Source organism: Phyllostomus hastatus, unplaced genomic scaffold (genome assembly GCF_019186645.2).
Source record: "Phyllostomus hastatus isolate PE091 unplaced genomic scaffold, TTU_PhHast_1.1 phas_contig_198, whole genome shotgun sequence".
Classification (NCBI taxonomy): Eukaryota; Metazoa; Chordata; class Mammalia; order Chiroptera; family Phyllostomidae; genus Phyllostomus; species Phyllostomus hastatus.
In genome coordinates, this window is record NW_025333715.1 from 7,647,076 (window position 1) to 7,661,764 (window position 14,689).

Sequence of the window (14,689 nt, forward strand, 5' to 3'; positions counted from 1 at the left end):
AGGAGGGAGCTAAGCACTTTGCTGGGATTATCTTGCTCGATCCTCACACCCACCCGGACGCAGGCGGGGTGCAACTGCAGTTCTCACTCTGTAGACCAGGCAATTCAACCAGAGAGGGCAAGTCAGACCCCAAGGTCACACAGCTGCAGGGGAGGGTGCGGGGCTCGCCCCTGGGCCTTTGGTTCCTGGTCTGGGGGTTTTCCCTCCAGCCTCCTTGGGGCAGGGCGGACGGGGGAAGGCAGGCCCGGTTGGCAGGGAAACCCCCCAATCGGCAGCTCTTCCTTTCTCTCGCAGAGCGGGCTGGGGAGGGAGGTGAAACAAAATTAAACAAACGAATGGTGTTGTGGAGCTCAGGAAGAATAACTTATTTTTTATGAGCTTGTTAACATTTGTGAAGTTAAGTAAGCAGAAATTTATGCCCTTCATTTGCATGCATTAAAGGGAGGGCCGCCCGGGCCCAGCGCGGTTGCTGGAATCTTGGCGTCTCCCAGGGCAGCTCGGGTAACCAGCTCCGTCTCTGGGGGGTTTGCTTGGGCTGCTTGTGGCGATTTCTCCAGCCCCAGCTGTGGCCCCTGTGTCCCGTGGCTGTGACTTTCCTCGCTGTGTCCGGCAGCAGCTGGCCCGGAAGCCATTGGGTCAACTGGGCACTTAGTTGAATGGCTGAATGTTCTAGAAACTGTTTCCAGCCTCTCCAGGGGCCTCAGAAGGGGCAGGAGGCCCAAAGGCCACTGTGTTTGCTGCCCAAGAGCTGTGGGCATGTTGCTTTAGCACGCTGAGCCTCAATGACCTCATCTGTAAAATGGGGACACAGCCTTATAGTGTTGTGTCCTCTCCATGACACTGCTCATCTGAGATGACATTGGCTTTTGGGGTGGGGGATGCCCCCTCAGCTAGGTAACCTGGCTCTTTGGGGACCCGTCGTTTCCTGTGGGCCAGAGAGTGTGGTGGCCCTCCCTCTGAGAGGCCTTATTGGATACCCCTCCCTGCCTCGGCCACCTTGTCCCGCACCCCACGGCTCCTCTGCCCTCCTGCAGCTGCTGGCCTCCTGCAGGCCTCCCCTGGAGCCGTAGCTTCCTGCAGGCAGTGCCACCTGTCCTGACCGCCACCTGTCCTGACCGCCGTGGGTGCCCGCACCTGCCCCGCCGAGGAACGGCACTGGGTGAATGAGGGAGGGAGACGCACAGCCTCAGCCTTGGTTTTCATTCCCTTGGAATTAAAAGTCCCTTCCAGGTGTGTAGTGACTCGTGTTTTGAAAGCACTCCCAGGCTGTTGCCATCTGTTGCTTGCTCTCTACCCTCAGACCCCCCTGCAAAGGAGGCAAGGTGAGGACTGCCATGCTCAGTTGCAGAGGGGAAACTGAGGCCCAGGCAGAAGTGTGGGCTTGAGCCCATCACTCACCCACTCACTCACCCGCTGATTGGCTTGTTCAAGGATTCTTGAACTCCTGCCCTGTGGTAGGGATTCGGAACCTTGGGAGGGATAAGTGGGGTCCTGCCCTCCAGGGTCTTGGAGGCTGCACTCCATGGGCAGATACAGCAGGGCCGGAAGTGGCAGAGTGAGGAAAGGAAGTCGGGACAGGCTGAGGATTTTACTCCGACCCCACGGGAGGCAGCCGACAGGTGAGGGGGGCGGCCGCGGTGGTAGTTCAGGTGGGCCACTGGAGGCCAGTGAAGGTGGGGACAAGGGGGCGGGTTCACGCTAGCTGTTGTTGGCCAATGACCTTGTCCCCTCTATCCGAGGGGCTCAGGGAAGGCTCGGGAGGGAAGTGAGTTTATCGAGCAGACTGTTCTAAAGCATCTGATGTGAGCCGAGCACCGTGCAAGGCGCTGGGGTACTGGGGCGAATGAGAATCGTCCGTGCTGTCAGGGATCCCACAGCCAAGGGGGAAGGTAGATACCTGGTTGGGCTGGAGGGCTTCCTGTAGGAGGCGGCTTGGAGTCCTGCCTAAGGAGTGGCATTCACAAAGCATAGATGGGGCACGCGGGCATTTACAACTGGGTGTGGATGTCGGGTTTCAGACAGCGCAGGGTGGGGAGAGCTGGGGAAGTGGGGAGGGGAGTTCTCGCGGGTGCTGTTCTGGGGTCACGCTGGAGGGGTGGGAAGCTGGTGATGGTGTGGGGCATGGAGGGAGGGACCCGAGCGAAGGAGGAGCCAGAGATTGGTGGCGAGCATGTGTGTGCATGCATGTTACATATATGTGCACGTGTGTGCAGGACGAGGAGTGACTTGTTCTGATAGTATCCTCGGTCCCCGGGGGGTATTGGAGGAGAGATTTGCAGAGGTGAGGCCACGCCGAATCACGAGGGGTCTTGAGTGTTGGGATAAGGACCAGGTAGGCGCCGGAAGCTTCTGAACAGGGCAGCGACCCACAGGTCTGCTTGTGCTTCTGGAAGCTTCCTCTGGCGGTTGCGTGGAGCATGGGCGCAGGCAGGATCACTGGACGTGGGTCTCCGGTCTCCTTTAAGAGACTGCTGCGCCTGCCAGGGGAGCACTAGGGGGTGGTGGCAAAGCAATGGAAAGGAGGGAGGGGACGGAGCACCGGGAGGGTGGTGGAAGAGGTGGCATTTGATCAGGGCGGCAGAGAGTGAGGGTTGGACTCTGGAGGTGGCAGGGAGGACGCAGCAGGTGGCTGGGATACAGTGGGGGAGGGCAGCCTGTTCAGGATGCCTTTGAAGGATTAAAGGGAGGTCTGAGCCGGGAAGGAACATCATTAGCGAGGACTCGGCCCCAGTGCAGTCTCTACCCAGCACTGTGCAGTCAGCTCCACACGTACAGCGGCCTGGCTTTGGGTGGGCCCTCCATTTCGTTGTCTGTAAAATGGGGGTGCTCTCAGAACCCTCCTTTTGTGGGCCTGCTGTGCGGATTAGATGAGAGAATCCACCCACAGCCCTGCCCGAGAGATGCTTCCCAGTCACTGGCCACGTGTGGCCGTGGCAGTGGTCGCAGGCGTGCAGGGCAGCCTGCCACCCCTGGGGACAGATGAGAAAGCAGCTCAGAGAAGCTGTTCAGCCTGCCCGAGGCCACACAGCTGGGGGGAGGCACAGGGCAAGGGTCTGAGTCCCGGCTGTTTGGGCCCCCAGACTTGGTGCCTGAATGCCCACGTGCCCAGACGCCTGACATACCCCACCCAGGGTGCTCCGTGAACACAGCCCTTCCCTCTGCTCGCGAGCTTCTGGATCCGGGGCGGGGAGAGTGGGCAGGAGTCTAGCTCGGACCCCTAGCTCGGTCCCCACTGTCTGTGCGGCCCCAGGTCAGCTGCTTGCCCTGGAGCCTCAGTCTCTCCATCCGTAACTGGGGCCCATGGAGCGAGGCTCCATGCAGGCTGTGAACCAGAGGGTGGCTGGTTCGATTCCCAGTCAGGGCACATGCTTGGGCTGCAGGTCAGGTCCCCAGTAGGGGGCGTGAGAGAGGCAACCACACATTGATGTTTCTCTCCCTCTCTCCCCTCTTCCCCTCTCTCTAGAAATTAATAAATAAAATCTTAAAAAAAGAAAATGTCGTATGTGTTTTAAAATAATAACAACAATAATTACAATAATAATAAGAAGAATAAGAAGCAGCAGCAGCAGCAGCTGGGAGGCGCTGTTCTCACCAGTATGAGTGATGATGAGCCCACTTGGTGTGTGGGGAGGTGGGTAGGCGGGGACAGAGGCCCTCTGGGAATGACATGTCTGGGGCTGTGGGGTTCTGCTTTCTCACTTTCCCACACCCCAGCCTTCTGCTGGCACCGGGCACAGAGGGCATGTGGTGCCTTCTTCGCCCTCAGGAAGGGAAATGGTGACTGTGGGGGGGGGCAGGGGAGGATGCCTCTAATTGCTGGAGAACATGAAGGTGCTGTGGAGTGGTGAAGCCAGGCCTCGGGTCAGGGCGGGCTTCCTGGAGGAGGTGATGCTGGAGCTGAAGCCGGTGGTGGTGAGTGGCAGGGAGAGGGGAGGGTGTGCATCTGCGCAGGGCCGGGCAGCCCGGCGTGGTGGGCGGGGAACACTCGGGGAGCCGTGTGCTGGGGCTGGAGGTGGGAAGGTATGGGCCCACCTCACGGCAGTTCCAAATGCCAGGAGGGATCTCGGCCTCTGTCCCTGGGGTTCGGGGGGCCCCAGAAAGGTCAAGAGCAGGAGAGGAAGCATCAGAGCTGCCCTCCGGAAGATTCCTTCCGGCCGCCGTGCTGAGGGGCTGGAGGAGAAGGAGCCCACAGTGGACAGCGGGGGGAGCAAAGAGGGTGGCCTGTCCTGGTGAGGTGGGGAGCAAGAGGCAGACGGGGAGACGTTTTGAGGACAGAGAAGGCAGACTCGGTGGCTGGTCTAATCATCACCGCCTGGCGGGAAGCTGGGGTTGCAGCAGGGACCCAAGGCCTGAGCAGGTGGGTGGGGTGGTGGTAACTGTGGCTGGCCGGACACGTGTGGGCAGGAGTGGGCTCGGGCGAGATGACGGATGACACCTGGGCTGGCTGCGCCTGGGGCATCTGAGGGCTCCTGCGGAGGTGTCCAGCAGGCAAAGACCGGGCTCTGGGTGCCCAGGGCATGAGGCCACGAGATGCAGAAAGGTCAGGGATGGAGCCCGGAGGAGCAGCGTGTTTAGGGGCTAGGCCTTGGGGGGGCGCCCTGGACTGCGCTGGGGTGCGGCCACGAGGCCTCGGGTGAGGCCCCTGCCATCTGCGGCCTCCGTCTCCGCCCCCGTCACAGGACAGTGGCGTGGACATGCTAAGGGAGCTGCCGGCTCCGACCTTCTCCAAAGTGCCCCAGAGGGTCTGCAGGGGCCCGAGCGAGGGGCCCTGGGGTGGCAGGGGTCTCACAGGCAGCGGCCTCCATGCCACGGCGCGGGGACGAGTGTGCCAACGGAGTTTGCGAGGCCGGAATTTCCTGAGCAGCGGCTGAGAGCCGGTCCCTGGTGTCGGGGGCCGGGACACTTGGCTGTGGTCCCCACGCTCAGAGCGGGTGTGCGGTGGTGAAGTCCCCAGAAGCCCAGGCATGTTGCCTTGCTTTAAGCAACCCCAATCTGTGATAATTTAGATAGTTCAGAAGAAATATTAGAGACCGGTTATTTATCTGACAAACCAATTTGCAGGAGGGTTTCCGTAAACAGCAAACGTCTCCGGTGGGTGTGCACTGCATTCCCATTTGCCTGAGCCCCCCGCTGGCTGGCGAGTTCCTCACTCACTTTCATCTCCGCCGCTGCTGGGTGCCGGGAATCCTGGGCCGGGCTTGCTGCAGGGGCTCGTCAGATGTGGGGTGTCTGGTTGGCAGGGTGCAGCCCCTCCGGGGGTCCCCAGCACCTTGGGTGGCAGGAGGACTTTGGAGATGCCAAGGCCTCTCAGGTAGCCATCAGCTCGGGTGCCTAGGAGTCAGCGGCACTGGCCTTCCATTGGCCTTGTGGCACCCTTGGGGACAGCAGGCAGGGATTCGCACCCTTCTTGTGCCCAAATCCCGAGTGTGCTCCCAGCCCCTTTCCACCCTGGGTTTCCCAGCCCTTCCTGGTCCCCCCGGACAGGCCAGAGACCAGCTTTGCCAGCCCAGGGCCTCGTGCGTAGTAGGCCCACGGGCATGTGGAGCATGTGCTACTGCGGAAGCGACCCCCAGGTGTCTCACCCACCCCTACGGGTGGAAGCCAGAGCCCCACGTGGGAAGGGTCTGGCTGGAGTCCTTGCCGCCTTGGTGGCGAGGGAGCCAGCGAGGGGAAGCCCCTCACCCAGAGCGCCTGGCGGCAGCAGGGGGCCTAAGAGGGGGGTTGGAGGGAGATGCAGGGCGGGACAGCTCCGAGGCTCCGTGCTGGTGTGTCTCAGCCTCTTCCGCCCCCTCAGGCAAGTGGCTGCACCACTCTGGGCCTCAGTCCCCTCGTTTAAGAAATGGGTCTGTCCTGGTTGGTGTGGCTCAGCCGGATGAGTGCCAGCCGGCCTTCGAACTGAAAGCCTTTCGAATGGAAAGCTGGTTCGATTCCCCGTCAGGGTTTCAGGCCAGGTGCCCAGCTGGGGGCGTGCGAGAGGCAACTGGTCGATGTTTCCCTCACACGTCGATGTCGCTCTCCCTCTCTTTCTCTCTCCCTTCCCCTCTCTCTAAAAATAAACAATAAAGCCTTTTTAAATATATTGAGAACCGAAGAAAGGGGTCGGACGACCCACCATCCTGTTAAGCGCGGGGCTGTGTCTGCACACAGACGGAGGCTGGGGAGGCCTTCGCTGTGGTCTGCCGGGTTCCTGGTAGCACTGGCCGCAGCACGCCTGGTGGGGGGGGGGGGTTGCTGCCTCGGCCTGACAGGGCTGCTGTTCCGACCGTGCCGGGGGCGGGGGCTGCAGTGGGGGGCATGCACTGTGCCCGCAGGGCGGCCCCGATGCCGTGGGGGACAGATGCCCGTCACGGGGTCAGACGGGAATGGGGACATTCACTGCAGGAGAGTGGGGAGCCGCCTTGGGGAGAACGGAAGAGGAAGGGTCTGGCGTGGACAGCTGGCTCGGGTCCTGTGGGGCCTTGATCTTCAAGGAGGATTTCTGGCTTTAGTCTGGGAGCCGCAGAAGCTTCTGGAAGGGCTTTAAGAGCGGGCCGCCCGTGGACGCATGATAGATGGTGTTTTGAGAGGCTGTCTGGCAGCTGAGCCGAGCAAAGGGGAGAGACCCAGGCGATGCCAGGAGGTTCTGGGAGGCCATGGTTGCAATTCACATAAGAGCCATTGGTGGCCTGGACGTGCAGGTGTGTGGCCTGGACAGGTGTCGGGGTGGCTTGGGGAGGAGGGATAAGGCAGAGGGCAGAGTCAGGTGCGATTCAGATGATGGGACCGAGGCACAGAGCGGTTTGGTGATGGGCCCGCCGTCACGCAGCCGGTTGGTCGGGGAGCGAAGCAGTTTCAGGTGGCGGTGGCTTGTCCTGCTCCCGCTGGCGGTGAGCGGCCCGCACAGAGGCGCCATGGGGTGGAGGCGGTGGGCGTGTCCGAGCCAGCAGGGCGATGCTGGCGGCGGCGTCCTCACGCCTCCTGCGCGGGCCTGCTCAGCGCCCAGCGTCATGGAGACAGATCAGGTGTGTGCCAGGGAATGGGGGACCCGCTCTGTGTGGACACTGCTCCCTTAGGCAGGGTGGGCACACGGAGGAACCGCCAGGGAGGGAGGGAGCCAGGGCAAGGCGGCACCCGAGGGTCCTGCCTCCGGGTGGCACGGGTGAGGGCAGGCGCTCAGGACCCCCAGTGAGAGACACCCGGTTTACAGCTGGCGCCAGCATTTCCTGGGAGGCGCCTGGACCCCACCCACCTTGGTTTTCCCATCTGTAAAGTGGAGGTGGGGTTCTGAGAAGGATGGGCAAGTCCGGGCTTAGCAAAGGCCTGGGGCCCTGTCCGCACGCAGGAAAGGTGGGGTGCCATCACTGTCATCGTTGCTGCCATGGCTGCATGCGTGTTGCAGCCGACGCCCGCCCTCGCGGGCTGTGGGGTCAGGGGCCTCTGCTTCGGGGCATGTCGCGGTCTCCTAGCCAGCTTAGCTCGGGGGGGACAGATGATGACGTCCTGAAGGTGATGCGCTGGTGCCAGGGCCCGAGGCCCACTGTCTGCAAAGCCCAGGCCCCGGCGTGAGTGGAGGCCACCGGTGGGGAGGATCTACAGAGAGGGCGGGCCTCTGTTTCCGGAGAACAGAGAGTTACGTGAATCCAATAAAGACAGGGCGCAGAGAAGGGATGCCGGAGCCTGCAGAAGGACGCGACAGGGTTGACTTTGAGGAGCTGGATGGTGCCGAGAGACTGTCCTTTGCCTGGTTTTACCGGGTAAACAAACAGGAGGCCCAGAGAGGGCAAGGGCCCGGCTCAAGGTCACACAGCAGCTGGGCTGGGAGCAGACCTGCCTGCTTGTGCGCGGGCCTGGGCGTGCCCCCCCGCCCCCCTCTGTGAAGGAGGGATTTCTCGTTTACCCAGGGAGCTGAATAATGAATGAAGTCGAATGTCTTTAATGCAGGCAGCAGGCCCGAAGTAATAAGGGACTCTGTATTAATTCGGAAGTTAATGAATATGCAGGTGTGTCTGAATGATTAATGGGGCTTCTGAAGGCCTTGGAAAGGCATATGTGAGCCGCCGATGATGGAAATGTGAATATTTCATACTCCGGGAAGTCGGAGAAACCGAGGGCCTGGTGGGCATTAGTGAACCGGTGGACCCCGGTGACGCCACAGAGGGCTGAACACGCAGACACTCAGTGGGTGTCGTGGCTGAGCGCGCTAACGGCTGCTGTGTGATCTCGAACGAGTCACCGGATCTCTCTGAGCCTCAGTTTCCTCCTCTGCAGAGTGGGCACAAAAGCGGTGCCTGCTTCCTAGGATCCTGAGGACGAAATGGGTGGCAAGTCCTTAGCACAGGGGCCAGCCGTGCCTCCGACACCTGCCCCAGCCTTGCTGGAAAAGAGGGCAGAGGAGTGCTGAGGAAGGCCCAGGAAGGTAGAAGAGTGACAATTAAATTCCCCTAAGTTTGAAACTGAGCGTGGGCCGCGCTTCCGGTTTGTAGAGGGGGCGTGTCTCAGCAGTCTGCCCCTCGGCTCCTCGCAGCCGTCGTGTGGGGCGGGGCAGAGGAGATGGGTCTTGGGACTCATCTGCTGGGGCTCAGAGAGGGCGGGTCCCTGCCCAAGTCGCCCAGCCAGCTGGGGCAGCGTCGGGCCCGGGCCCCCGTCCGCACGCCTTGCCCGTGGATCTCAGAGGGGCTGGAGGCGGGACCACCAGCCAGCAGCCAGCGAGAGGGCCCCTCCGTGCGCGGGCCAGAGAGGGCCTCCAGAGCATGACGGGCCTGTGGCTGGTCCGCATCACCGCTCAGAGCCTCAGTTTCCCCACGTGGCGGGTGAGGGTCCGTCTGCCAGCCCGGGCTCATTGGAGGCTTTGACGAGGAAGCAGGGCACCGACCCCTCCCCCGCGCCTGGTTTTGGGGGCGGTGGTCCCAGACTCTGCGAACATTGTCCCTGGGGAGCTTGGAGCACCTGTGCTGGGAGTTTCTGTGCACCAGCCCTGTCTCGTTTCTGGGGAGCAGTGGGTGCTGGGCCACTGTGTAGCTTCGGGGTCTTGGGTGCATCCCTCAGTCTCTCCCAGCCGTCCTTTCTTCATCCTTCAAGTGGCTGTAACAGCGTGGCCGTTGTGTGTTAAGTGTGCGGGCCTGGCACACAGTTGGTGGTGAGTGAAGTGAGATGCCCCCCACCCCGCCGTTCCCCCTGCCCCAGGCCCACGTCACAGCCCTGTGCTTGGGCGGGCGCCCTGGTTTATACTCTCGTGGTGCCTTATTAGCCCGTGAACATTTATGGGCGCGGTGTCGGGCCCTGGGTTTACAGGGAGAGTAAGATGGCCCTCCCTATCCCTGTCCCTCTCCAGGCAGAAGGTAGGGTCCCTGCATGCAAGCTGGGATGGGCCTCGGGAGTCGGCCCTCCCAGACGAGGGCCGAGGGTGGGGGGTGGGGGGCGGTGCTTGTTTATCTCTCCATCTTCCCCACTGGAGCTCCCACCCGGGGCTGTCTTTTGGCTGGAAGTCCTCAGCTTGCGGCGGGAGGTGCTGAAAGAATGGTTGTTGGAATGACTGAGGGAGCGAATGAGGAAATGGCTGGGGTCTAGGCCCCTTTTCCTGTCTCTCCCCGGCTCTAGCCAATGAGCAGGGGTGCAGCTAAGCCCCTCCCTTGGCTGCCCCAGGCCAGCCCTGGTGAGCCTGTCCTGCATCCTTTCCTTCTCCTCCCCAGGTCTCTGGCCGGGGCGCTGAGGGCCTCCCTCCCGTCTGCCTGGCTGGGTCAGGGAATGACAGGGTGTTGGGGGAAGAACCGGAGGCATCGTGGTCGTGGGGCAGCATGCTGTTGACAGACGAGGAAACCGAGGCCCAAGGGGAGAGGACCATGGGGCACGGCTAGGGGCACACACCCCAGACCTGCTGCTGGGGCGCAGCCCTGGCCTGCTGGCCTGGCTGTGTGTTTACAGTCTGCCGTTCCATGCTAACACTGCGGCCGGCCCAGGCCTTTGCAGCCTGGAGATCTTGGTGTGGCCTTGAACCCTGTGGGGGCTGTGGAATCAGAGCCCACCCCAATGGGAAGGGAGGACATGGCTTCTCACATTTCCCTTCCCGGCCCTGGGGCTCCTGCTGTGCCCAGGCTGGGCCTGGACTCCACCTGTGCCTTTGTCCGTTGATTGCCACGCCTCGCTCCCCTCCGGCTCTGCAGGGAGACTGTGGGTACGGCATGGCATCGGGCGCATGGGCCGCGAGGCCTCGGGCAAACCACCCCCCTCTCCAAGCCTCAGTTTCCTTATCTGTTCCTGCCTTTCCTTGTTGGGCACACTGCCCACCCGACTTCGTGGGTCCGCCTCTGGGCACAGTGCTCGGGAGGGGAAGTCACTGTTTGTGTGCCTCGTGTCTCTCAAGTCCTCATCGCAAACGGTCCTCGGAGCCCCCAGGGGCTGGAGTGTCATCTCCACTGGACAGATGAGGCCACCAAGGCCCTAGGGGTGGCATGGCTTGTCAGAGCCATACTGCCCATTGGGACAGAATTCGGACTCATCTAAGTCCGAATTTTCCAGCTTCCCAGACCCACCGTCTCCTTCCCAGGGCCCTTAGGGTCCTTGGGAGGCCAGACTCCTCCCCCTGCCAGCTTGGTTCCCGCCCCTGTCGCCACGGGAACAGCTCCACTAACTCTATGCTTCTCTTACAGAGCAGAGACGACTGGCTGTCCTGAGCGCAATTCAATTCAACAGACATTTACTGAGTGCCTACTATGCGCCAGGCCTTAGGCTAGGCACTAGGGTGGGGGAGCAGAGAGGAAGATGAGGGTCCTGTCCTCAGGGAGCTCTGGGCTGGGGGACTCGGGGAGGACAAGCGAGGGCTGAACAGCAGCTCAGAGCCAGGAGGGAAGCTGTCTGCCAGGCTGGGAGCAGCAGGGACCTGGGTTCAGGCACATCCCTGGGGAGCTTCTGTCCCTCAGCTGTGCCTCAGTTTGCCCATCTGTGAAGCAGGGGGAGGAGAGCTGGAGCGAAACGATCCCTAGGATCTTTCCCGGATTCCATGAGGATGGACCAGGGGACGGGGGCAGAGCAGGGAAGCTGTCACTCTCCCTGCAGCAATCTCCGAAAGCTTCTCGGAGGAGGAGGCACGAGGTCTGGGCTGCAGAGGGCCGGGAAGTGTGGGAATGGCACCCCAGGCTCAGGAGCAGCGTGAGCAGAGGCCCAGGGGGCACATGCAGACGGACAACCTCGCCACTCCCTAGGCTGGGAAGGGGTGTGGTGGGGTGTGAGCTTAGAGAGGGAGGGCGGGCCCCAAGGGCCACACTTTGGAGTGTGAGCTCTATTTTGTGGGCTGTTGAGGCGGGAGAGTCCGGAGCAGCTGGTCCTGCTTTGTCCCACGCCCTTCTCTCCTCTCTCCCTGGGATGCGCTTGAGGACCGCGCTCCTGTGGGAGCGCATGGCCGGGGTCGTGCCTGCACGGAGCCAGGCACTCCCTGCCTGGCCCCGCTGCAGCCCTCAGGAGTGGGCATTCGGGGCCCACTTCACAGGTGGGGGCGGCTAGGCTGAGAGAAGGGAGTTTTTTGCCCAAAGACATGATCTGACCCCTAACCCCCATGCTTCTCTCACTAGTGCTCACTGAAGTGGGGGTCTCCGCCCCGTGTGACATCTCCCATCCTAGGAAGCCCCCAAGCTCTGAGGAGTGCCCGCCAAGAGCGCCGCAGAGGCGTCTGGAGGGGCGCTGGGGGTCCCTCAGATGTCGTTGGCAGGACCGGCTTCCTCCGGCCCCCCCAGGGGCCCTCTGACATGGGGAGTGAGACGGGGCTCCTCCCCACCCTACAGAGGAGCAGCCTGAGGCCCTGGCAGTCATGTGGTTAGTTCAAGGTCATGACAATGACAGCCTGGGTAGGGAGCCCCATCTCCTCCTCAGTTCTTATCTCGGTTCAAGTCCCTTAAGGTCTGTGCAGAAGCCGACACCCCACAGCCCTCTGCAGGGAGTGGAAGAGACTGGCGTTGAAATCACAGACCCGGGTTCAAATCCTGGTTTTGTCTTGCACAAACGGTGTGATCTTGAGCAAGTCATCAATCACTCTGAGCCTCGGTTTCCTTATCTATAAAGGGGGAGAGCAGGCCTCTGTCATGTTCAGTCACTAACAGGTGTCTGTTGAGCACCCACTGGGTGCCTGGTGCTGGGCTGTAATGGAGAATCCGGGCCCTTCTTCGGAGAACTCAGTCCAGGAGTATCAGCAGTAGTTGTGATGTCGGTCATAATGGAGAAAGCCCAGGGGGCTGTGGGGACCCCCCAAAGACCCCAGCCAGGCCATTATAATTGGTGAGGGGGGCAGGAGGGCAGGAGAGGAGAGCAGGAACAGCTCCGCAGGCCCCACGGGCAGGGCTTCCCGTGTCTGTTGCTGGAATTTTCCCTGATCAGTAGGGAGCCAGCGAAGGCTTTTGAGCAGGAGAGGGCCACACACAGATTTCCATTCTTGCGCTTGCTCATCCTGGTGAGACTGGAGGCAGAGACCAGCGAGGGTGCTGACTGAGACATTCACTGGGGTGGAGGAAGGAGGCTGGAGCAGAGCAGGGGCAGTGAGTGGGTACGCACACAGAACTTCGGGTGCAGGGAGCTGAGCAGCTGTGGATGCTGCTGGCTGGCCTGGGGATGGGGGTAGAAGCAGTGGCGGGGCACGGGTGGGCTCGGAAGGTGAGCCCAGTAGTGGACGTGGATGAGTGGCCAGGGAGGAGGCAGCCGGGATGCAGTGGCCAGGGCGTGGTCAGCGCGTCAGGTTGATGAAAGAAGCCACAGAGGGTATGAGATGGGGGGCAGGTTGAAGGAGGAGAGCAGAGGGCTGGGACCAGGACCCCCCCGGGAAGGCAGAGGAGCTGAAGGAGGTGCAGCCTGGGGGGCAGGGGGAAAGCCAGGGGTAGGCGCAGTCCCAGAAGGCAGGCATCAGGAAATTACAGAAGTCACATGTGTAGAGCACTTTCTCCAGCGCCAGGTGCGATGAGGGCCCGGGAGGGTCAGTCCCCACCTGTCTCTTCAGCAGAGAGCAGGCCGGGCAGGGGAAGCAGAACCCAGCCTGCCCCCTTGCCATCTGGAGGAGGAAGGTGTTGGAGGAAGGAAGGGGGAAGAAACATGTGCGTGCATAGCAAGGTGGAGTGAGGGTGGAGAGAGGGGAGGCCGAGGGAGCCAGTGAGCAGGAGCCGGAGAGAGAAAGTACCGTATGCCAGGACCTTGTTATTCAACCCAGTTTTCAAAGGCCCGCAGCTGTCACGCTGAGATAATCCGTTAATTATGGCGGCCATTGTGCTTTGGCAATGGGAGTGAAGCAGAGGCTGGGGACCAGGCTGAAGGGGTGTGGGGAGCAGGTCCTGGGAGGTGCTAGACCTACGAGAGGGGCAGGGACAAGCGCAGAGGGGTGTGCTGCCTTCCAGAATGAAGGGAAGACCCTGTCAGGGGCCAGACCGCACCCGTTTCCTGCCGCCAGTGTCTCCTTAGTGGGTGACAGGGACCCAGGCCACCATCACCCCCCCGGGAGCAGCCAGCCCCTCCGAGGCAGTGAGTGCCCTTCCAGGCCCATTTTACAGAAGAGGAGGCTGAGACTCAGAGGAGAGGAGCCGCTTGCCAGGGCCACGCTGTTGGTTCAGGGGCAGAGCTGGGATTTGAGCGGAATGTGGCCGCCCTTCCAGGAGAACCTCAGGGAGGGCCAGCCTCTGAGGACTGGCCGCGCTGACCTGGTGGCTGCCAATCCGGAGGAATGGCGTCTGCACGGCCCGCAGCCGTGGGGCGGCCCTCTCTGGGGCGTTCCTGGGGTCCCCTGCAGGGACAGAGCTTCCTTGTTCTCCAGTGCCACAGCTGCAGGCCTCCGGGGGCTCCCCCACCCACCCCCACCCCTGCCCCAGAGAAACCAGTCTCAGTGCCAGGAGAGCGACCCCTTGTGGCCGCTTGGTTCAGTTGTGGTGGGCTGTGGCCCTGATGGTCCATGGGCCCTGGGTGCCGGGGCCTGGAGAGGCAGTGGGGGAGCCAGGTGGGAGTCCCAGGTGAGCCGAGCGAGGGGAGCCCCAAGTCTGTGGGAAGAACGATGGGAGCGAGGGGCCATTCCAGAGCCCCAAGAGCCTTTTTCGCTGCAGGCCCTGCCCTGGGCTAGGGCTCCGGTAGCCGAGGCCTGAGGCCTGGTGTCCACACCAGTCTTGGCTGGAGCCTCAGCCCAGGCCAGCTGGCAGTGTTAGACAGGTTGGGAATTATATCTGGGAGCGAGTAACCCGTAAACTCCAACAGGGGCCCCAAATGTGACCCAGCAACCCAAGCAGCATTGTTGGAGAGCCAGGAGCCCCCCAGGATAACAGGCAGGTGTGGGGGGCCATCTGGGTGTTCCCCGGGTTTGGGGTTCCCACCCCAATGGGCCTGCTTGGATGGAGCAAGCTGGCAGGGGTTGTGGATGGGGCAGGGCAGCTTGAGGTTCTGCAGAAGTGGTGACCACAGGGACCAAAACTCAGTAGACATTCGGGACCAAGGACCCATAGATACAGCATAGAGCTCTTGAGGCCCCTCCCCCCAAAGACCCAGGGCCACCAAAACAGTGAGGCAGGGATGGTGGCCCCCCAGGGTCCCAGACCGGGAGACTCATGGGACCCCCCCCCCCCGACAGGCTGGGTTTCTAACCGTCCCGGCTCTGGGTTCTCCTCTCTCGCTGGCCTGGAAACTCCAGTGCGCAGGGGCCGGTGGGAACCTCAGCCAGAGAGGCAGGGAGGAGGGCGGGCCCTCGAGGGCCGGTGGC